At 47.7% G+C, this 24,227-nt stretch overlaps 1 protein-coding gene and 1 long non-coding RNA gene across 17 annotated transcripts in view; both read left to right on the top strand.

Moving 5' to 3' along the window:
- The window catches only part of PC (pyruvate carboxylase), a 259,664-nt gene that overhangs the window by 148,240 nt on the left and 87,197 nt on the right, over window positions 1-24,227 (top strand). The gene's annotated exons all lie outside the window — the stretch shown is intronic.
- Window positions 20,750-22,901, top strand: LOC310694810. Its single transcript, XR_014519823.1, has 3 exons — window positions 20,750-21,215; window positions 21,505-21,611; window positions 22,317-22,901. It is a non-coding gene; the product is annotated as an uncharacterized lncRNA (long non-coding RNA).

The raw sequence follows: 24,227 nt of genomic DNA, 5'->3' as shown, positions 1-24,227 counted from the left end.
TTCATAATGTTACACTTGGTTGTTAATCTCTTTTCCATAATCCGAGGAAAGTCTCTGGTAAATGTCACTGCATATGCCCTTGATTTGTAAATGAGATAAAATCATAGTACGCTATAGAAGAATCAAACATTTTACCTTTGATTTAAGTTGGTACGTCAGTTTTTACCGCAGCTCACTGTACCAAGAGTTCAGTGTCAAAAGTTCAGCAGTTTGTAGTTATTACCCTGCAAGCCTCCATCACTTAGATGCCACTTTTTCATTCTTGTCCCTCCCACATTGTTAAAAGAGCTGATCCTGATGTTTGTGTGTTTGTATAGTTTGATGCGTAATGTTTGCTGGAACCTGCCAGGCATGTTTACCAGAGGTTAGAAGTAGGATGAGTTGCCTACACTGAAAGAACCATCCTCTTTCAAGCAGCCTTTGGTGTTTTGAAAATACTATTTATTTCTTATGTTTATATTCCACCATTTTCTCCAAGGAGCTCAAGTGTACATGGTTCTCCCCCTCCCCACAACAACCTTGTGAGGTAGGTTAGCCTGGGAGGCAGTGATTCAAAGTGTTGGTGCTGACCTTTAAAGCCCTAAACGGCCTCGGTCCTGTATACCTGAAGGAGCGTCTCCACCCCCATCGTTCAGCCCGGACACTGAGATCCAGCGCCGAGGGCCTTCTGGCGGTTCCCTCATTGCGAGAAGTGAGGCTACTGGGAACCAGACAGAGGGCCTTCTCGGTAGTGGCGCCCGCCTTGTGGAACGCCCTCCCATCGGATGTCAAAGAGATAAATAATTACCTGACATTCAGAAGACATCTTAAGGCAGCCCTGTTCAGGGAAGTTTTTAATATGTAACGCTGTACTGTTTTTAACACTGATTGGGAGCCGCCCAGAGTGGCTGGGGAAACTCAGCCAGATGGGCGGGGTATAAATAATAAATTATTATTATTATAAATTATTATTAACCCTGGTCTCTCAAGGTCCTGGTAGTTTTGCTTTCTAACCACTACAGCATAATGGCTCACATTATGGAGGCATGCTATTGTGTGTGCCCTGGATTTGCCTGTCCCATTATGTACGAACTGACTCACTTGCTTGAGTTTTTAAGGGGGTATAAGAACATAAGAGGAGCCTTGTGGAATCTGGATATAGATCCCTGTAGCCATAAGAACACAAGCAGAACCATACTGGGTAAGACCAAAGGCCCACCTAGTCCAGCATCCTCTTTCTCACAGAAGCCAACCAGTTGCCTCTTCTGGGAAGCCCACAAACAGACGTCTCCTGCTGATGCCCAGTAGCTGGTATTCAGAGGCATAATATGGTACCTCTAGAGGGAGAAGACAGCCATAATTGATAACTTTATCCTCCATGAGAATCCCCCCTTTTTGAAACACCATCCCTACATCCCACGGCAGTGAATTCTGTAGTTTCATTCTGTACTGTTTAAAGAAAAGCTTGCTTCTGTCTGCCCTGAATCTCCCATCCTTCATTGGATGAACCTGGGTTCCAGTAGAGTGTACGTGTGAGAGACAGAGAGGCACATTCAGAGAGAATCCATCTGTACTGTACATTTAAAGCACTATCATGCCATTCCAAACAGTCATGGCTTCCCTCAAGAATCCTGGGAGCTAGAGTTCGTTAAGGGTGCTGAGAGTTGTTAGGAGACACACACACCCATACTCCCCTCCCAGAACTAAAGTTTAGGGTTGTATCCAAGTATGTTCTACTTGAGCTAATTAATGAAGCTAAGCTAGTAACTCAAAATCAAGTCACTTACCATTTGTTAAAAAAAATTGCAGGGCAGGTAAGTAATATTAAGAACAAATTCGAATCATTCAGTCCTAAATACCTTACATCAGGAAAAATCCTAACCAGCTAGGGCTCATTCTGTTATTTTTCCTTTAATAAGACCAGCATGACTTATAGTTATCCAGATCTTTTAGCTAATTTATGCTGACTCAATTAATCTTCTGGTTTACAAAATCTAATGAATGCATACATATTGGATACCGTATTTTTCGCACCATAGGACGCACTTTTCCCGTCTTAAAAACTAAGGGGAAAAGTCTGTGCGTCCTATGGAGCGAATGCGGGGAGGAGGCAGGCAGGAAAAGCCCTCAAGAGCCCCACACAAGCTTCGCGCGGCTCTTGCGGGCTTTTCCCCAAGAGGGAGAAGGGACTGACGCCGCCAGTCAGTCCCTTCTCCCTCCTCTAGAAAAGCCTTGCACAACCTCTCCAGCCGGGGGGAGGCTTCGCAAGTCTAAAGGGGAAGCCAGGCAGCGAGCGCGATCCATCCCGTTCGCTGCCTGGCTTCCCCTTTAGACTTGCGCGCCTCTCCGGGGGTGGGGGTGGGTGGGAGGCTTCGCAAGTCTAAAGGGGAAGCCAGGCAGCGAACGGGATGGATCGCGCTTGCTGCCTGGCTTCCCCTTTAGACTTGCGCGCCTCTCCGGGGGTGGGGGTGGGGTGGGAGACTTCGCAAGTCTAAAGGGGAAGCCAGGCAGCAAGCGCGATCCATCCCGTTCGCTGCCTGGCTTCCCCTTTAGACTTGCGCGCCTCTCCGGGGGTGGGGGGGGTGGGGGGCTTCGCAAGTCTAAAGGGGAAGCCAGGCAGCAAACGGGATGGATCGCGCTCGCTGCCTGGCTTCCCCTTTAGACTTGCGCGCCTCTCCGGGGGTGGGGGGGGTGGGGGGCTTCGCAAGTCTAAAGGGGAAGCCAGGCAGCAAACGGGATGGATCGCGCTCGCTGCCTGGCTTCCCCTTTAGACTTGCGCGCCTCTCCGGGGGTGGGGGGGTGGGGGGCTTCGCAAGTCTAAAGGGGAAGCCAGGCAGCAAGCGCCATCCATCCCGTTCGCTGCCTGGCTTCCCCTTTAGACTTGCGCGCCTCTCCGGGGGTGGGGGGGTGGGGGGCTTCGCAAGTCTAAAGGGGAAGCCAGGCAGCAAACGGGATGGATCGCGCTTGCTGCCTGGCTTCCCCTTTAGACTTGCGCGCCTCTCCGGGGGTGGGGGTGGGGTGGGAGACTTCGCAAGTCTAAAGGGGAAGCCAGGCAGCAAGCGCGATCCATCCCGTTCGCTGCCTGGCTTCCCCTTTAGACTTGCGCGCCTCTCCGGGGGTGGGGGGGGGGAGGCTTTGCAAGTCTAAAGGGGAAGCCAGGCAGCAAACGGGATGGATCGCGCTCGCTGCCTGGCTTCCCCTTTAGACTTGCGCACCTCTCCGGGGGTGGGGGTGGGTGGGAGGCTTCGCAAGGCTAAAGAGGAAGCCAGGGCAGGGAGCGCGATCCATCCCGTTCGCTGCCTGGCTTCCCCTTTAGACTTGCGTGCCTCTCCAGCCGCAAGAGATCTACCAGAGGTAGATCTTAACCCTTGCCTCACCTGGGAGCTTCTCTGGGCAGGAATTCCCTCAGCTTAAGTGAGGTGGGGGAAGTGTGGCAAGTAGGGGGGTACCTACCTAGACACTGAAGCCACATGTCTCTCAGATGAAAATTGGGAGTGGGCATTGTGTGAAGTGCTCTGATGGTGTTTCCTGCTTGGCAGGGGGTTGGACTCGATGGCCCTTGTGGTCTATTCCAATTCTATGATTCTATGATTCTAAGTGGCTGTGGATCTCCTGCTGCAGAACTGTAGGACTGTATAGAGTTGGGAGGGCCACCTGAGGGTCATCTAGCCCAGCCCCCTCACAATGTAGGAATCACAGCTAAAGAATGCCAGAGAGATGGTCCCCCAACCGCTGCTTAAAAGCTTCCAGTGGTGGAGACCCCAAACACCTTCCGAGGTCATAGAATTGCAAGGTTGGAAGGGAACCCCAGGAGTCATCTAGTCCAGCCCCGGTGGACAGCGGGCGCAATCCATCCCGTTGTGCAAGACTAAAGATGCTGTGCAAGGCTAAAGAGGAAGCCAGGGCAGTGAGTGCCTGCCCTGGACTGCCTTGTCTTCTTCTTTAGCCGCGCTGGAGAGGTTTAGCTCCTGGCTGGAGAGGTTGCACGGCTATGGATCCCCTGAGCTGTCTTGGCTTCTTTGCTCTTTGGGGCTGGTGGGGGAACCCGGGCTTCCCCCGCAGCCCCAAGAAGCTCTGGGAGAAGCAGACAGGCTGCACGCAGCCTGTCCGTTGCTCTTTGGGGCTGGGGGGAGGGATAATATTTTTTTCCTTGATTTCCCCCTCTAAAAACTAGGTGCGTCCTGTGGTCCGGTGCGTCCAATAGAGCGAAAAATACGGTAATTATATTTGCCCAAATAATGTCTAATTTGTTTTTTTTCAATCATGCTTTCAATTTAAACTAGATTTTTTTTCATTTTCTGATCAGTCTGAGTTCATTAGAAGTTCATTCCAAATTCCATAATCAGTAGAAAATGGGTAGAAGTCTGTGAAGATTTCTGTCCAAATTAAATAGCAGTGGCTGACTAGATCCAAATGGAATATTACTGTTGCAATCAAGAAAACAAGCATTCAAAAAGTTAATGGAAGTCTCCCAATAATCCCAGATGAGTACACTTTTTCATCTTGAAGGATGCCAGTTTCAAATAATTCATGGTTAGATGTTAAAGGCGCAAGGCATCGATCCCGATAAAAAAGGAAGTAAAACATTAAAGGTCAATGGCAGGGGGAGATGAGCTGCCATCATCCCCACCCCACCCCAATAAAAAAAATCAAGGGAACAGCAATTCTTTCATGCCACTGAATTTTCCCAGCATCCTACTGGCATCCAGCTGACAACACTTAGGGTACCCTTTGTGGGTTCCCTTTGTTGTTTTCTCCGTTGTCTGCCTGCAGTGTGCACAGTCTCCAGCTTCCCCCACTTAGATGTACTGCCAAGGTGAATGCTGCCCTGGTCCACCCATGTCATCGCCAAACTAAAGAGGCCTGAATCCATCAAATGCAGGATTTATTACAGGTGATAAAGACTTGTTCCAGAGGTCTGTTTAAGCAATCTCCTTTCCACACCTCAGAAACTTGAATGCACAATAATCTGGTGTCCTCCGGATGTTTCTGAACTACAGCTCCCATCAGCTCCTGGGACTATTTTGGACTGCAGCTCTCATCAGCCCCATGCTGGCTGTGGCTGATGGAAGTTGTAGTCCAAAACATCTGGAAAGCTCCAATTTTCAAAAAGGCTACTTATAAGCGCTCCCTCTGGGAAATCGCCCTGCCTCCTCTCTAAAATCATTTACATTTTTAAGCGCTCTCTTCTCTCCATCCTGCTCACCACTCTCTTTTCAAGTCCCAAAGCTGACTGGTGCTCACTGATAGCTGGAGCAGGGCTTGTTTTTCATTTTTAAAAATATAAATGTGAAATGGAGGGGGGGAGAGGCAAATGCTCTTCAAAAACCGTTAGCCCATTAAATTGAGGATGCATAATTAATCAAATAGCTAATTAGGAGCTTGAAAAGAAGTAGATTAGCTACACTTGTTGGTAATAATAGTAATACCAGAAGCAACCTTAATTTAATTGAATCAGCACACCCTACAGAGCTCCAGGAGGAGAGGCGTCTCGGAAGGGTTGGAGAGGTATGGAATTTTTATCTGGCCTGTCAAGTCTTAAGCGGAGTTTTGCCAGGAAAAAGGCAGAACCAGACTTTTTTTAATGTCCGTGGGGTTGCTGCACAAAGGAATTGTGGGGTGGCACTGTCCTGAGCTGGAGCTTTAGACCTGGGGATGGGGTCTTAAGAGCATAGGTAGAGTGCCACAGCTAGTTCCACAGCTGAGCCAATGGAGCAAGACAGGGCAGGGGTTTCAGCACCATGGAGAGCTCAGGATGCAAACAGGCCTATTGAGCCTCTGCTTTCAGCCCACTTCTCCCTGCACTTTGAATTTTTATTCTAGATTATAAACCTGCAGGCAAATTCCTGATGTCTTCCTCCTACCTACAGGGCTTCCTGATGTCTTCCCCATACCTACCTACCTGCGTGGTTATTCAGGGCACATTAAGCAATCTGGAAGTGTTAACAATAAGTACCACCATATATAGACAAGGAAGTGAGAAAATCTTTGGAGATTTTGCTATGCCCTTTTGGATTCCTGAGCACGGTAGATTATTCCTTTGTACGTCACTCTTAGCATCTCCCCACCCCACCCCCCCTTGCTGACATTTTCATTGTACATCATGTAAGAGAAGGTGCAGAAATACAGATTGGGGCTTCGGAGGGCAGGTGGGGCAGACAGGTGAGACTGGCGCTTGGTGACATTTCAGGGGTGCCCAGTGCATCACGCAGAACAAAAGGCACATCTGTCTTGAAGCTGGGATGTCCTTATGTGCTTCCTGTCTAGCCCAGCACTAGGGGGAATGGGTCAGGGAAGGGCACAGCCCCCATTGCTTAAAGCAAGTTGAATGTTCTTGGCTGCAGAGTCTGTTGCTCCCACACCGAGAAAATCTCATGAAGGCAAACTGTTGCAAGAAGCAAAATTCTCTCCCTCTCCCTCTCCCCCTCTCAATGTCTAGTTTTAAAAATGTGTCTTTGTGCTTAAAGTGGTGAAGCGAGTTAGGATATGGAGGAGCAGAGAATGCCTGGATGTAAGACACATCAGAGATGTCATAAGAACAGCCTGCTTTATCAGGCCAAAGGCCCACCTAGCACAACAGCAGCCAAGCCCTGTGGGAAACCCATAAACAGGACCTGACCACAAGAGCCCTCTCCCCTTCTGTGGTTTCTAGCAACTGGTATTTGGAAGAATTGCTGTCTCCAACTGCAGAGGCGGAGGGTAGCCATCATGGCTCGTAGGCATCAGTCATCCTCTCCATGGATTTGTCTAATCCTCTTTTAAAGCCATCCAAATTGGTGGCCATCATTGCCTTGAGTGGGAGGGAGTTCCATGGTTTTCCTATGTACTGCATGAAGAAGTGCATTGAGGATTAACAATAAGTACCACCATGCCAGTCTCAGTCCCATTAGATCCCCCGGTACCCTGTTCTCCTTACACACGCAAACGCAAACACACCTCCTGGCCTTCCTTGCAGTTTTACATTCATATCCCACTTCCTGGCCAACCCCTCCACCCCAAGTCATGACTTCCAGTCATAAGACATAATTCTGCATTCAGTGTAATGCAGTTGTAGTCTTAGCACAGTCAGGTTATAGGAGCATATGAAACTGCCCCAAAGGAACATTGGTCCTTTTTGGGGCAGTCTTTTCTGCAAGTGATTGACAGCAGCTCTCCAGGGTTTCCAGCCAGATTCTCTCCCAGACTTACCTGGAGATGCTGTTGGGGATTGAACCTGCGACCTTCTGCATACACGGCAGATGCTCTGCCTCTGAGCTGCTTCTTCCAACAGCAGCATTGGAACGGAACCCTCAGCAATTAGTTAAAACAGTAAAGCAACAAGCTGAGCCTGAAGGCAACATCATGTGGTCTTCAGAGATAGACTGCTTCTGAACATGGAGGATCCATTGTTCCTCAGTAATCGTTGCAATACTTAATTCAGTAGCAAGGAAAGTGAATACAGAAATGTTTTTCTCCCTCTCTCAGAACAGTAGAATTTGTGGAAGCTGAATGTTGGGAACTTCAGCACAGATAAAAGAAAGTATTACTTTTGTTAAGCTGTGGAACTCGCTCCCACAGGAGGCCGTCACAGCCACCAGTTCGAATGGCTTTAAAAGGGGATTGGACAAATTCATGAAGGAGAAGGCTATCAATGGCTACCGGCCCCAATAGCTATGTTCTGCCTCCCCTTTCAGAGGCAGTAAATGCTTCTGAATACCAGTTGCTGGAAGCCACAGGAGGGGAGAGGGCTCTTGTGCTTTGATCCTGCTTGTGGGTTTTCCACAGGCGACTGAGAACAGGATGCTAGACTAGATGGGTCATTGGCCTGATCCAGCAGGCTCGACTTCTGTTCCTATGTAGTATTTGACAGGATATCAGTACAAAATGCACATTGTCAAAAGAGAGGAAGAAAATGTGGAGGGGCTGTTCTTAGGTTCTTTTGAAAAATCCTGAGAATTTCAGGCACCTGACTTTTCCATCTGATCCTTTTTGGTGGACTTCAATCCAAACCTCACAGAGGATTGTAGCATACAGCTGGGCCTTTGGACATTGTTCCTGTTTCACACACACACACAATTATAGGGGTAGGGTGGGTGGGAAGCTTTATGGGGGGGGGGGAGAGAGAGGGAGAGAGGGAGGGAGCTCACTTTGGATGAGAATAGCAAAGCAGGAAGCGGAAAAAAGCCTCCAGCTCTTGGCTGACCCAGGGACGTCGATCAGCCAGCATTTCTGCTAATTGCATTATTTACCAGCTGGAGGGAATTTCTGTCAGTAAATTCCGAGCCAGAGCAATATCCCCTGGCGGGATGCGCTGCCTCAGCACAATGGAGGTTAATTAGGGCCGATCTGCAAACTCTCCAGCCAGATCCTGGCCTTAACTTGTTCATGGCAGGTGGGAGGAGGGAGCCAAGGGAAAGGCCGGGTCTGTATACGTTGGACATCCAATGAAGTTGAGTGTTGGAAGATCGAGGACAGACCAAAAAAAAGAGCAAACCCTCCTTCTTCAAGCAACATGTAGTTAAACTCTGGAACTCCCTCCGACAGGAGGCAGTGATGGCCACCAGCTTGAATGTCTCTAAGAGGACTGCACAAATTCATGGATAAAGCTATCAATGGTTAGTTCAGCATCTTGTGGGGAAGCCACAAACAGGACCCAGGCCAAAGAGCATCCTCCCTTCTGTGGCTTCCACAGCAGCTGATATTCAGAAGCGTTCTTGGCTGCAACCATGGAGGCAAAGTATAGACATCATGGCTAGTGGCCATTGATAGCTGCCGCCTCTGTGGATTTCTCCTGCCCTCTCTTCAAGTTATCTTCCAACACTCAGCTTGATTGGATGTCCTTAAGTTCTAGTGTTCTGAGAGAGGGAGAGGTTTTTCTCTCCATGCCAGGCATAATTTCATGAATTTTTTTCATGTCACTTCTTACTCAGCTTTTCCCTAAACTAAAAAGTCCCAAATGCTGCAAGCTTTCCTCATAGGAGAGTCCCTTTTCCTTTTTTTAACATTTTCTAACTCTACCACAGAGAGGCAAACAGAACCTGTTGACCTGTTTATGTGTGCACAAGAAAGGAGCACTGAGGAGACACAGCTGGAGCCAAATTTAGCCTGCAAATGCTGGATTGTTTTGTTTTTTGCTTGTTTGATATGTGCCTCTTTGTGTGCCCAGTGCAGCGTTGTGTTAAGTATAATTCGGCCTGAATCTTCCTGCCTGTGTTCTTCTTTCTGAAAAGCCAGCACAAAATCTACTTTTGCAAGTGAAAAGATCAGATGAAACTCTAAACTAGTATAGTGGAAGGCAAGCAGAACCCTTGTTTGTTTGTTTTTGCTTTGTTTTGCTTGCTTGTTTGTTTGTTTATGTATTTAGAGCATTCGGTACCCCACTCTTTAGCCAGAAAGGCTCCCAGTGTGGTTTCCATACAGTCAATTAAAACCAGACACTTCCTGCCCACAGGCTTCCAGTCAAAATGCCATGACATACAAGGGAAAAGGGACAGGGAGGAAAAGAAGGGGATCAAACAGGCACTGATTCTTAAAAAGCTGATTTTATAATGACCAGCTGACCCAGTTAAAAAGCTGGTTTAATAATGACCAGCTGACCCAGTTCAGGGGCAGGAGGTGCCTGATAGAGTAAGCTTTCAGCTCCCACTGATGCAGCCTTGACACAGCAGTGGAGTGGAGCAATGGAGTGAGCCCTGCTTCCCGTCTCTCCCACTGAGGCAACCTGATGTCAAATCCCACAAAGCTTCTCGATTTGGCCCTCGGCATTCTCCACTACCCACGCCCCTCTGTCAAGGCCACACCCACTCCAGCCTCTCGCTCTCTGGGCCTGCTGCATTTTTTAAAGTGCTGCAGCTCTTCTCGTTTCCATGTCCAAAGCCTTGTGGCACTTCCAGGATCCTCAGGAGAACTTTGAACTGCTTGCAACATTTCTGGGAGCCCTCGGTAGTTCTGGGCTGCTTGATTTCCTTCCTCCTTTCCGCTCCGCTCTGCAACGCCTTCCATTATTTCTAGCCTGTTTGTGTCTTTTAGCAACTGGGGAGTTTTCAGCCAGGGGAGCGGGGGTAGGGAGCCTCATTACGAGACTCATCTGCCTTTAATTAATTCTGGGCTCACGGCTTGCCATGCAAGCTCCCCTGAGACATGCTTATTTTAAAAGAAATATTCGTGTTCTTCATCCCCGCCCCCTCCCTTCACGCCAGTGCTGCGGAGCTTTTCCTGTGCCCCCAGAATGGTGATTCCGGCTGGCACGCTGTAGCTGTGGGTGTTCAGAGAGGGAACTCTAGGTGATATTGTTATCTTAATTATAATAACCTACTTGCTGACTAATTAAATTCTTGGGGGTTGGTGAACTCTATCAGACTTCAGCTTACTTGTTGAACTTGCTAATCACAGTTTGTGTTAATATGTGGGAAGCAGGGGACCCCCCCATCCCGTTATTTGAAAGGTATTAAGGGTCGATGGCGTCCTTGTGTGTGCTAACCATAGAAGAGAAAATTCAATGAATCTTTGGCCACTGCAAAAGGGTACTGTGAATGTATGAAATAAAATGGATTATTCCAACTAAATATTAGGAAGAACTTTCTGGTGGTAAGAGCTGTTCGGCTGTGGAAAGGACAACCTTGGAAAGTGGTGGACTCTGCTTTGTTGGAGGTTTCTCAACAGAAGTTGGATGGTCACCTGTCAGGGATTCTTTAGCTATGATTCCAGCATTGCAGAGGGTTGGACTAGATGACCCTCAACGGTCCCTTCCAACTCAATGGGAGCCTGTGGCCCTCCAAATGTAGCTGAACTACGCTCCCCACCATCCCTCATCACCAGCCATGCTGGCTGGGGCTGATGGGAGTTGTAGTTATCTGGAGGGCTGCAGGCTCCTCACCATTGGCTTATATCGAGCTTCCTCTTAAAGATCCTTTACGGCGCTGTTGGATCCCGGGGGAAGGGATTTTTGAAAACACTTGCTACCAGCCAAGGAAGTGTTTTTTTAAATAAAACCCTTGATCTGCATCTGTTCTCCTTAAGCAAACAGCTCTGGGCATTGTCTCTTTGGGGTAAAGCGCAGCGCATGAAATTGTCTGCGCAATGGAAGGGATAAAACTGCTTACGTCTTTAAATGTACCAAACCCTCAAGAGAGAGAAAGAATAAAATGCGGATTGAGCGGGGATAGAGAAGCAGCCGGGAGATGACTGGAAATGGAAGAGGTTTGTGCAAATGTCAGTCCATCGCGAGTTCACCTGGCAACCTGCTTTCCTCAGTGGCCAACACCTTTTAGATCAGGCCCAGCTATTTAAGGAAGACAAGATTATTTTGCCTTAGAGAGTGGTTAGCCCTGCCACATGATTTGGAAAGGAATCAGGATCCTCTGGAGATCAGACTGAGCAAATGTCCCTTTTCAACTGGCCCGGGGGGGGGGGCGTTATAAATAACATGTCTTGGAGTTAGTGCTGTAATTACCCAGCAGGCTCTGCTTCTCCCCTCTTGCCAATGATTTCTTCCACACATCTAACTTAATTAGCTGCTTCCCTTTTCTTGGCTGATGGCTCATAAATAATGAGCCTCTGTCATCTCCCCTCTCCATTTGGGGCTGTGAAGGGGGGGGGACATAGCAGGAGCTGCAAAGAAGATTCCTTGGCTCAAAAAGAGATCCAACTTTCCCCATGTTCCTGGCCTAGGTGACCTTTGGCTCTTGAAGGAAACAGGAACCTCTGCATTCTAAGCTAGACTTTTGCCAACCTGGTGCCCGTCAGAGGTTTTTGACTCCAACTCCCATCAATTTCCCAGCCGGCACAGCCATCTTGGACTGATAGTTGGGGCTGATAGGAGTTGTGGCCCCAAATGGCTGTATTGCCTGGGGCTGATGGGATTTGGAGCCCAAAACAGCCATATTGGCTAGGGTTGGTGACACTCGCAGTCCAAAATGGCCATGCTGACAGGGGCTGATGGGAGTTCTGGTCCAAAACATCTAGAGGGCACCAAATTTGCAAAGGATGCCCTTATTGATCATTGGAACTTCTTTTTAGCTCCTCTGATTTCTCATTTTTGTTCCCCTTTGGGGTGGGTTAGCCAAACTGTGCTCTTCAAGCTAGAAAAAGGGGGCAACCTTTTCTCTTTATCATGTTGTCATCATTGTCACTGCCAGAAGCATTGCTCTGTCTGTTCAGATCAGTCTCACGGTCATGCTGACGACATGGCTTCCATGCTGAGCTTTGCTCACCTTTCCCCCTGGCACTTGTGTGCCTGTTCAGCCGCCTTCTGCAACAGAGAAAGTATCCTCCCTGTGGTGATCAAGGTGGAGTTTCCACAAGCTCATGGGGAGAAGGCTGGTGGTTTTCTTTTCCTACTTGCACCCCAGCCAAGCACAAACGGAGCCTGCTTTTGGAGACTTGCGGCCGTTCGCCTTGGTTGAGAAGGACACTGAGCCAGTGAGCCAGGCAGAGGGCGAGGAAGGACAGCGCCAGAGCGTTGATGAATGGGTTGGTGAGCAGGGAGGGAAGGAGACCATCCAGCCTCACCAAGGTCATCTTCACTCCAGGGTTGGGCAAAGCATCTGAAAAGCCGCAGTGCTCAATTCTCTTAAACTAACAGGTGACCAATTATCTTCAATCTCTGAAGTCAACAGCCTTGCGGCTGGCTGGTGGTTGCACCCCCAGGCCTAGAAGCTGCAATTCCAGAAATGTTGAGACCAGCTTGGGGGGTTCAGTTGGTGGTGTCATGCTCCCATGTCTTGCAACACAAACATATCGTAAGCATGATGCAAAGCAAGCACCGCTTTTTCTTCCTCTTCTCTGGCTTGCAGTAAGCCATGGGAGATGTTGTTACTAAGGCACCCGATTAATGTATTAGAGACTCGGGTGCACTAGGAAACTGCATTTTGAAGTTCCTTTGGCACCCGTTACACTGCTGTAGCCGTGTTCATGGCACAAGAAGAGAGGGAGACTCCAGCAAAATGGTACATGAAAAGAGGGCAACTGGACAAGATTCAGGAGATCACAGGGGTTTGGGGGAGGCATTCCAACTTCGTTGTACTCCCAGTCATGTCACAGAGAGCATAAAGGGATCCAAATCCCCAAATTGAACTGGGGAACAGGGTGTTATTTTCTGGTATTTTACAAAGTCTCTTGGTTTTCCATACTGGATTCCAAATCGATCTGGGGTGGTTTGACTATTGCCATTTGTGAGGGATTTTGAACATGCTCAGAGGGTCTCTGTTGGACTTGATTCCTTCACTCTTTATAGAGTCACTTACTAGTTTGCAAAGCTCTTTTCAAATTCTGCCTGTCCTGGTAGTTTTCTTGGATATTCAGGCATCATAAGAAGAGCCTGGCTGCTGCATCAGGCCAAGGGCTCATCCAGTCCTGTGCTCTTCTCACAGTGGGCAGCCAAGTGTCCTAAGGGAAGCCCACAAGCAGAATCTGAGCTCAAAAGCAGTAACTCTCCGCACCATCCGATATTCAGAGGAATACTGTATCTGATAGTGAAAGCAGAGTATCATTCCTTCTTTTAGAGTTTGAGACTCACACATTCTGAGGTCGAGTGCTGTTATTTGAAGCAGGATCTGGGGCTGGCGCTCCCTGGGGAAGCAAGGCTCAGATTAGTCGCCAGATGGAATAAACGGCAAGGAGTCCTCCTCTGACGCTAAGCGTGTGGAATGAGATGTCTGGGACTGTGTTTTTTTAAAAAAGATTATAATTTTTTTGCTCTGGATCATGAAAATTAGTCGTGTCTCTGTGTGATTTGCTTCCACAATTTTGAGGGGTTTTTTTCTGGCATGGAAGAGGGACGGGAGTGAGCAGAATTGACGAGAGGGAAGCAAAACAATTTTCGTTTTGTGCCTCTGGGACTCATCTCTCCTAGTCTGAAATGGGTACTGTGACTGATCTCCCAGGTGCCTGCAGCTGTGGATAAAGGACCGTAGAGACTAGTGTGCGAATCCTGATGTTGCCATGGCAAGGTCCCAGAGCAAGCCACGGTCCTGCACTATTAAGTATTTTAACAGTCATTCTTTCTCCTGAGAACTGTAGTGGCTGTGTAGATAGACAGTGTGGGGTAGTGGTTAAAGCTACCTCCCCCAACCTGATCCCCTTCAGATCTTTTGGACAACAGCTGCCATCAGTCCGAGCCAGTGCTGAGCAGGGCTGATGGTGTTTGTAGTCCAAAGCATTTGGAGGGCACCAGGTTGGCAAAGGCTGTGATGGAGTAACGTAGGATCTAGCCATGATTCTCACGTGGTGATGTTGGGTCAGTCACCATCTTTCAGCCTAATCCGCTCCACAGGGTTGTTGGTGGTGGTCATGGGAGCCATACATGGTGCTCTGAGGTCATATAATCATAGAACTGTAGAGCTGGAAGGGACGCCAAGGGTTATCTAGTCCAACCCTTTGCAATGCAGGAATCTCAACTAGATTATACAGTACATGACAGATGGCCACCCAATGTCTGCTTCAAAACCTCCAAGGAAGGAGAGTCTGCCACCTCCCAAGGGAAACCGTTCCACTGTTGAACAGCTCATACTGTCACAAAGTTCTTGTAACTTGAATCCATTGGTTGGGGTCCTAGCCTCCAGAGCATGAGAACAAGTTTGCTCTATCCCAGGGGTCAGCAAACTTTTTCAGCAGGGGGCTAGTCCACTCCTCCTCAGACCTTGTGGGGGGCCAGACTATATTTTGGAAAAATAATAGTGAACCAATTCCTATGCCCCACAAAGTAACCCAGAGATGCATTTTAAATAAAAGCACACATTCTACTCATGTAAAAACACGCTGATTCCCAGACTGTCTGCGGGCCGGATTAAGAAGGCAATTGGGCTGAATCTGGCTTCCGGGCCTTAGTTTGCCTACCCATGCTCTATCCTCCATGCGGCAGCCCTTTAGATGTTTGAAGATGGCTATCATATCTCCTCTCGGTCTCCTCTTTACCTCTGAGAAGATGTGAGATGCATATTAAACATTTCCCTCCTATGATGATGTTGCCTCTGAGCATCCACGCCAAAGTAAATTCTCAGAATTATTTGAGCAGAGAAAGCTATGCTCGTTAAACTGGTGTCAAAACTGGTGCAGATGTGCCCCATTGGCCAGCATGTTGAGGGATTTTGACTAGCATGGTGTTTAAGAAGAAGCACCAACAAGGTGGTGCTGATGACATCTTCAGTCCTGCAAAGAACCAAAGTAGAATGGAAGATTTCTGCAAGCTGCAGTCCACTGCTCCTAGTGATAAATCAGATCCTATTACATGATCTGTATTTGTGGCTAAATTCTGATGCTGTTTTGTTTTGTTTTGATTGACACATTGTATTTTTAGTGTTATTTGTATTGATGTATGTTGTCGTTCACTGCTTTGGGAGCCTTGGGTTAAAAAGCAGTACATAAATAAACCATACCTAAACCATAGCCATTGCCTCTGGGCTCAGTAGAATGGGAAAGTGGGTGGCCTACCTTGCAGGGTTGCGAAGGAGCGCCCTGTACTGACTACCTTCTTCCTACTTCGCAGCTAATGCAGATGGACAAATCTTTGTCTTGCCTCATCCTGTTCTTGCCAGGGGTCTTTCTGAGCACTTAAGTGGGTTCCCATGTAGGCTGTGACATCCCTGAGAAGCTGGGGGGAGGGCAATGCAATCTCCCTTCCTAGCTGCAAAACCTTTTACCGTCGTGTTGGTGATGCAAGCCTGCTAATGTCATTTATTTATTTATTTAAAATTGTCAGCAAAGGAACCACTTAGCTGCATATGCCCTTGGCAGAACTTCAGAAAGTATCCGCCAGCGAACCAGAGCAGAATGGCACACGCTGTTGCGAGCGATTAGGTATTTATAATTCACAGGGAAGGAAGCACAAAGCATCTAGCCGGCTATGGAACTAAGAGAGCCACAAGAAATCCAAAAAGCCCTTTTTATTTGCACTTTGAGCTCATCCTATTCCTTAAACCGGGGGGCAAGTGGCACACAGTAAAAACATGCCAGCTTAAAAACAAATCATGCATCTGAGTTTTTGAGAATGGAAAATGTCTTTGCTAACGTTGTTGGATCTGTTGGCATCTCTCTAGCAATTATTGATAAGTCCAACAGGCTGCAGTTCTCAGAGCTGAAATGTTGAGCCACCCGTTGCTCCATATTTTCTGGTCAAAATTGCTGATTTCTGGTTTCTAAAACGTGTGAGTTAGGTCAGTTATAGTTTAACCAGCATGCTGGATATGACATCCCAGTTTGTTGCACTCAGTGTTTTTAGGTTATATCATAGAGTTGGAACCCTTCAAGGGTCATCCAGTCCAAGCCCCTGCATTGCAAGAATCTCAACTGAAACATCCATGAGAGATGGCCACCCAACATCTGCTTAAAAACCTCCAAGGAAGGAGAGTCCACCACCTCCCAAGGGAGACCATTCCACTGCCAAATAGCTCTCACTGTCAGAAAGTTCTACCTGATGTCTAGCTGGAATCTCCTTTCTTGTAACTTGCAGTCATTGTTTCGTGTCCTCCCCTTTGCAGCAGCAGAAAACAAGCTTGCTCCATCTTCCATATGACAGCCTTTCAGATATTTGAAGATAAATGTTATATCTCCTTTCAGTCTCCTCTTTTCCAAGCTAAATATACTGTACCCATCTCCTTCAAGCATTCTTCATAAGGCTTGGTTTCCAGGCCCTTGATTATCTTGGTTGCCCTCCTCTACACATTGCCGAAATGTTTTGCCACATTAATGAAAAATTACTCTGTTTTGTTAATCACAGTAACATAAGAAATTTCACAGGTTAACAAAGAGTTTCAGGGTCAGCATGCACGAAGTGCTGTTTATATACTGGAACCCTCAGCCTAGGGATTTGACTGCTGGTCAGCTTGGGCTGGTGGAAGATGCAGTCCAAAACATCTGGGGGGAACCAGGATGGTGAAGGCTGCTGTACATCAATTTCCTAACAGGGGCTTGAGGCAACCAAAGGACACTCCTTTACAGGAAGGAGTGATCCACTCTGGCTTTTCTGTGGTCCCTTTTAGAAATCATGCCATTGATGTTGCAGCATCAGAATTCAGACTCAGGACCCGAGACCTATCCAGGGAGTGAGAAAGAGAAATGGCCCCTGAAGACTCTGTTACGCTGAGCTTAAAAGGTGTGCATGCTTTCAAGTCTCGTTTGACCTTTTTAGACAAATTGCATTTTAAGATGAGTATTTGCGCTGGCTAGACTCCAGCAGTTACGGACTGCTGCTTTAGAGGGGAGGTGAAAGAAACTTCCTTACGGCCCACTGCATGCATTTGTGACTGTGGAGAAGCTCAGGATCTGAACCAGTGTGGATCTCCTCAACTTTCTGCCCTCCAGGTGTTGTGTGCTACAATTCTCACTAACCCCCAGCTAGCATGGCTGGCCATGGCGACTGAGGCTGATGGTGAGGTTGTGGTCCAAACATTAGGAAGGCACCAGGATGGGAAGTTTGCTCCTCTGCTGCTGCCTCCCTCCTCCTCCTCCTCCTCCTCCTCCTCCTCCTCTTCTTCTTCTTCTTCTTCTTCTTCTTCTCCTTCTCCTTCTCCTTCTCCTTCTCCTTCTCCTTCTCCTTCTCCTTCTCCTTCTCCTTCTCCTTCTCCTTCTTCTCCTTCTTTCACAGCATCTCACATCCATCTTTGGATATATGCCTCTTCACGTCCTCTCCCTCGTTCTTTGTTGTTTGCTTCTTTCATCTACATAAGTCCTGCTGTTGGTTTTAGATCATCCACCCATTGCATAGGTGGCCATCCCCTTGGTCTTTTGAAATCGTAGGGTCTCTGTACTAACGCTGCTTTACCCCACCGCCCTCGGTTGCCTCTTGCCACATGTCTTGCACGTGTCCATTTTAACTTCGCAGCCTTTCCCGCCGCATCTGCAATTTTCATTCTTTGTCGTATCCAATTATTAGCTTCGCTATGTTTCAGTGATCTTCCTAGCATTGCGCGTTCTGTGGCATACTGTGCTGTTCTTAAGCTGTTTGTGTTTCTCTGTGTCATGGACCAGTTCTCCGCTCCATAACACATCACAGGTAATCTGCACATATTGAACACTTTAAAAGCTTGCTCTTAGCCTTTTAAAGATCCATCTGCGTTAGGAGCCAGCAGCAAGTTTTGTGAGCCCTGCCACACAAGGGATTCCTGCACCTGTGTATGTGTCAGATGTGATTCATGGAGCAGCAGGAAGGAACACAGAGACACCTATCAATCTCTATCAGTTATGATGGCTAAATGGACCCTGCATGTCCGGGGGCAGTTTGCCGCTGATCGCCAATGGGAGGGTGGTGTTTATGAGTCCCAAGACCTCGTGCAGGGTTGGTCAGTCCAGGATGCAAGGCATTGGAGGAATAGAATAGAATATAATTTTATTACTACGGTCACAGACCAGTTCCTGCTCACTTACAATATCAGGAAAATCATAAAACACAACAGGAATACACTGAATTGCAATTGGGTATAACAGAGACAATTCAGATATAGCGGCAGTTAAAAAAATACATTAAATCTTGATCACTAAAATATAGCCTAAAATTATCATTTAAAACCTTAATCATTTTGGTAGTACAGCTTGTTCCCTAAGTTTTATGGCAGTCACACAGAATTTGGCCACCCTTAGCGTGATCTCTAGATCCTTTTGCTCTACCAGGAGTTTTAGACATTGAAGTTTGGACCCATTTGGAGATTTTTGTATAACAGGAGTGGGGCATTGGAGGAGTTGGCTGTTGATGACCCAGAGGGACAGGCCTAGTCAGGACCTCAAGAGATCAGGGAGACTCCAGGGAAGGAAGTTGCGGGTGAGGAGTCAGATCCCGGGGAGGGTCAGAGTGGGGTTCTGCTTCAGCCTCCCATCCCATCTCCTGACACATTGCCCCAGCATCTCCTTCACTCCCCAGCCTCGCCTTCTGTCACAGCTTCAGCTTCCGAGGCTCTTTGCAGCCCATCCTCTCGGGAGAACCTTACTGTGCAGCCTGGGGCAGAGCTGTTGCTGATGCCTCCTCCATCACCTGGGTCACAGAAAAGCCAGCACAGGTGCAAACAGACAGCACAGGCTCAGCCCACCAGAAGGAGTTATTGTTTGCTTGCCCAATACAAAGGATGGTCCCACTTGCCACTCTGAAGCTTTGCCCGCCCCATATGACTCAAGGGGGCATGTCGCTTGATGGATCAACATCCTAGCATGCTTAGCCATGCAGAGCACCTGTTGCGTCTTTTGTTTTTTAATTGCATTAGCATAAAATCAAAAACACAAAAGCATCATCAAACTTACAGAGCATAGGAGCAGTACAGAGCTTGTAGAAAAATAAAATGTAGAAAAATAAAATGTAGAAAAACACACCAGTAAGGCCAGATTTTGTGATCTGGTGGGGGAAGAGTGTTTTGTATATCTGTATTTGACACATATGAAATGAAATCACACCAAACAGCATTAGAAATGTTCCAGGTTTCTTTTACCCTTAGACACACGTAATTTGTTAGTTATTTTTCTCTGCAGTAATCAGAGTCTGCATATTGTTGTACCACAACAAGAAGCTTAGCCATGCATAGACCCTGATGTGACTTTGGACCCTAATCTGCCTATGTACCATACTGATTTGAGCATTAAAGGTGTTAGCAGAAACTGGGATCTGAGTTCAAATTCTTCCACCTCTCCTGAGAGGCAGGGCTGGTGTGGGCAACAGTGGGGAGGCACCTGGTGACTCCTAGTTGGGAAACAAAATCTGGGAGAACCAAGCCTTTGGCCTTCATCCTGCAGGGACCTGCTTGCATTCTTTTCAGCGATCTCTAGACCTGTCAGGAACTCGGCTGCCCGGCCTTAAGGAACAGGTTGCTGGAAGCTGCCTCTCTCATTGAGCCACCGAGACATCAAGTCGGCCGGGGCTCTCCGCACATCCTTGGTGTATAGCACAGAGATATATGATGGGCTCTGACATTTATCCCCGCCTGGCAGGCAAGCATCGTTTGTTCACCGCTCTGGAGTTATTGGCTGCCGTGTAACTGCTCCCAGGCGACTCACCCTCCCGGTAGACAGTCAAAGGAGTTCCCTCCTCACCTAGTCTGGGCAGAGTTCAGTGGCAGGCCTGGATCCAGGTGTCCAGCTTAACCTGGGGCAGAAGCAGGCTTTGATGTGTTTCTTTACGAAACATAAAGATCCAGGGTTCTTTAATAACTTTAGAAGAGCCCTTCTGGATCAGGCCAAGGCCCACCTAGTCCAACATCCTCTTCTCACAGTGGCCAAACAGAAGGCTGTGAGAAACCCACAAACAGGTCCCAAGCACAAGAGCCCATTCCCCTCCTGTGGCTTCCAGCAGTTGGTATTCAGAAGCATAACATTACTGTCTCTGACTGTGGAGGCAGAGCGTAGCCATCATAGCTAGTAGACTTCAGTTGCCTTCTCCATCAATTTGCCCAATCCTTGGGGGAAAAAAAAAACCAAGTTCAGGATTTTTACATACATATATTATCTCCTTCCAATTTTTAAATTTCCCATGCAACTTTTTCCTTTCCCTCCCTCCCCTCCCCCCCCCGGTACCCATTGGAAGGGTTCAAACAATTATCCTCAGCCATGGGCATAGCGTCTTTAGTTTCCACCAAATGTCTTTTGTTCCAGTAGTTCTTAATCCAGCCTTCCAAGTCAGTGGCCATCACTGCCTCCTGCGGGTGAGAGTTCTGTCGTTTAATTATGTGCTTCATGAAAAAGGACTTTATTTTATCTGTCCTGAATCATTTTAGCAAATTATTCGACTGATGTTATGTTGCTGTTTTTACAAGGTGCTTTTAAATGGCACCAAGAACCCAGCAATGTGATATGCACCCCCAAACGTGCTAAAGGGGGGGGACTAATATGAAAAACACTCCCCAAGTGACATGCTCCAGATTTTTGTTGGACTCCAACTCCCATCTGCCTTGGCCAGCAAGGCTGATGGTCAGGGATGAGGGGAACTGGAGTCCAAGGAGTTCTGGCGGGCACCATGTCGGCAGACCTTGATGTAAATTAGAGAGAAATCTCTTCCTTTATTCCACTATGATTAAAATGGTAAGAAAGTTGAAACCATTCTGTACCTCTTTTCAGATAGGTTCAGGTCTTCTATGCCCTTCATCTGCAACACAAAGGTACATGCTTCTCCTCACTTAGGTTCCATCATTTTCCCGTCATTTCCCCCCTCTATTGTTCAGAGGAGCCTCCCCATTCAGAAACAGTCTATTCTTTGAGCGCCAGTTGCTGGGGAGTGAGCATATGGCCTTGGGATCCTGCTTGTTGTCTTCGGTGCATCCATTTGCTTGGCCATGGTTGGAAAGAAGGTGGACCTTAGACCACCAGGGGTCTTCTTTTGTCTGTAGGGTGTGCCCTGGGGTTCTGGCACTCAGCCCTTTCCTCCAGGCAACAGGGCCTTCCTCCCTTGAGCCTGAGTGTCCCTTTAAGACCTGGGAAAGGAGCCACCTTCTAATGGAGGCAGTCCCTAAAAGCTTCTCTGGCTGCCTCGGTGCAGATGCGCTTGAGTGCTGGAGAGTCCTTGCATCTCTGGAGTGATGATTAATTTAAACAGACAAGGAGGGTTCCTTGCGCTTTTCCCTGCTTCTCCTGTTCCAGAGTGCACCGTGTAGCCTTCTGCCTGAGTGGCTTTTCTTAGCTGAGATTATGTCAGGCGGAGAAAGAGGAAGATTCAGCCAGCAGAAGGAGACAAATCTCAGAGACATGTAAGGAGAGGGCACTGCCTTAGAAGATTTCTTCCGTTGCATGTGAAACAATTCTGGCACTGGGAAGAAAGCGGGATGCAAAGACGAGGCAGGGTTCAAAGAGACACAACAGCAAAGAACCCTTGGTAGGGGGCGGGGGAAAATGGAGCTTAGTTGGGATAAACAGGAAGAGGCCCAAAGCAGCCCTCACCAAACTGGTTCTTTCCACATGCTTTGGAGTGTAACTCCCATTAGTCCCAGCATCATGTGGCTGATGGGAGTTGTAGTTCACAGTATCTGAAGGGCACCAGGTTGGGGAATGCTGCTGTAGCAACATGACATGTTCACACTAGAGCTGGGATGAGCCAGAGAGATACTTTAGCCCAGTGTTCTCCAACCTGCAGCCCTCTGACTGTTTTGGGACTACAGCTCCCTTAAGCCCCAGCCAGCAGAGCCATTACTGACAAAGGTTGGGAACTGGAGACCGCATCTGGAAAACACCCAGTATGTGATCACACAGTTTAGTTCCACCGGGGACTGTTGTGGAATTTCAGAAATTGAGAAATTGCCCAGAGGGTGATGTTTTCCTCCCTCCTTCGTAAAACTCAGGGTGCGGTGGGGGGGGGGCAGATGGAAGCAGGTGTTGGGTGTCATTAGTAAGACTAATGTGGGAGCAGATTCAGTATACTTAACACATTATTGTGGAATTTGCTTTCTGCCCACCAGGAAAAAAAAGATTTTGCTAGGGGGTGAGAGGCATATTCATGGAAGAGAAGGCATCTATCAACACCTTTTTGCAATGGCAGCTGAAGGAGAACCTCCAAGCACAGCAGTATATAAAAGAGCTTTATGTTCTCCCCAGAATAACATGGGCAAAAATAAACCTCAAAAACAGCCTTATCCTGTGTCACACCATTCATTCCAGTCGCCTCACCTCAAAAAGGGTATTGTAGAGTTGGAAAAGATTCAGAAAAGGACAACCAAAATGAACAAGGGGGCGGAGAGACTCCTCTATGAATAAAGGTGGCAGCATTTGGGACTCGTTAGTTTATAGAGAAAAAGCGAGTAAGAGGAAACATGAAAAGAGTTTATAAAATTGTGCAAAAAATGGAGAAAGTGGATAGAGAACAGTTTTTTCTCCCTCTCCCATGACACTGGAACTTGTGGACATAACATCTATTGCAGCTTAATGTTGGAAGATTCAGAACAGGTAAAAGGAAGGACTTCTTCAGGTTGCACATAGTTAAACTATGGAACTCTCTCCCACAGGAGGCAATGATGGCCACCAATTTGGATGGCTTGGAAAAAGGATTGGACAAATTCATGGAGGAGAATATCAATGGCTACTAGTCACGTTGGCTGTGATCTGCCTCCTTGGTCCGAGGCGGTAATGCCTCAGAAAACCTGTTGTTGGAAACTGCAGGCAGGAAGAGGGCTGTTGCACTTAGATCCTGCTTGTGGGTTTCCCACAGGCACCTGGTTGGCCACTGTGGGAATGGGATGCTGGACTAGATGGGCCATTGGCCTGATCCAGGAGGCTCTTCTGATGTCCTTAAGTCCATCTAGTTTGTCATTCACTTGAGAGCCTTCAACTGGAGATGCTATCAGTCTCACAAAACATGCTGAACAAGCTCTAATACTTTAAGTCAGTTAATAACCTCTGCTTTCCTTCTCTCACCCTCCCCACTTCATTCTTTTGTCCATCTGGGTAAAGAACCATATATTGCCCCTGCTTTGCCCATGTACAATGTGAATGTAATTGTTCTGGCTGCAGGCCAGAATCTCTTGACTCTGCATATGCCTATCAAGTATTCAGGTAGCTCCTGCACTGTGATGAGAACGTGCCAAAGGGTCTGTCGCCAGGACCTTTCTACGGTCACAACAGCCCTTCAGCGAGCCTTTCCCATGTCTGGCCAGCTGTCTCTCCCACACCACGGCCTCCTCTGGCCAGCCTGCCATTCCCCCAAAATGCACACATGGACAACAATGCCTCCAGTCTTTTCTAATTTGATAGCCTAAGTTTTTTTTATGTCAACCAGAGAGTGCTAAGGAAAATTGACTTGGCTCTTTATTTCTACCCCGAAGATGAGGAAGAAGAAAAAAGCCAGTGCTGGGTCTTGAGTGACAGCCAAGCACCATTCATTGACCCAGCCGTGCCGCTGCCTGCGGATCACAGGAAACCAAATAAAATCAGTGGGCAGGAGATATTTGCGCTTTTAATTATCGGAAGAGGTGACATCTGCCCCCATGGAAAGCAGTTTGGAAGCTCCTCCGCCCCCAAACCAAAAGCTTCAATGCACAGCTGCTTCTTAAGGAGGATTCTCTGACACATAGGATTGATGTGTTCTGCCATCTCTGTTTGGCCCATCTCCATTTCAAAATGCAAATGAAATCCCACGTATAATAAAATGTGCATATGCTTAGACTTTGCGACATTGCCCCACTCATTTTTTTTAGGCAGAAGGCGCTCCAAGGTGCAGGTGGAGAAAATGAAGAAATGCTATTGGGTAACAGAGAGAAGGCGGAACTTTTCAACACCTGCTTTGCCCCGAAAGGAAAGCGGTGCCTAACTTGGTGATAATAGTATAAACAATGCAAGGAGGGAGCTGCAGCCCAAAACAGAAAAAGAGGTTGTCA

This window comes from Podarcis liolepis, assembly GCF_965112155.1.
Source record: "Podarcis liolepis genome assembly, chromosome: 15".
In the NCBI taxonomy this organism is placed as follows: domain Eukaryota; kingdom Metazoa; phylum Chordata; class Lepidosauria; order Squamata; family Lacertidae; genus Podarcis; species Podarcis liolepis.
Note: the sequence above shows the minus strand (reverse complement) of the source record. Positions and strands in the feature narration are given on the sequence as shown.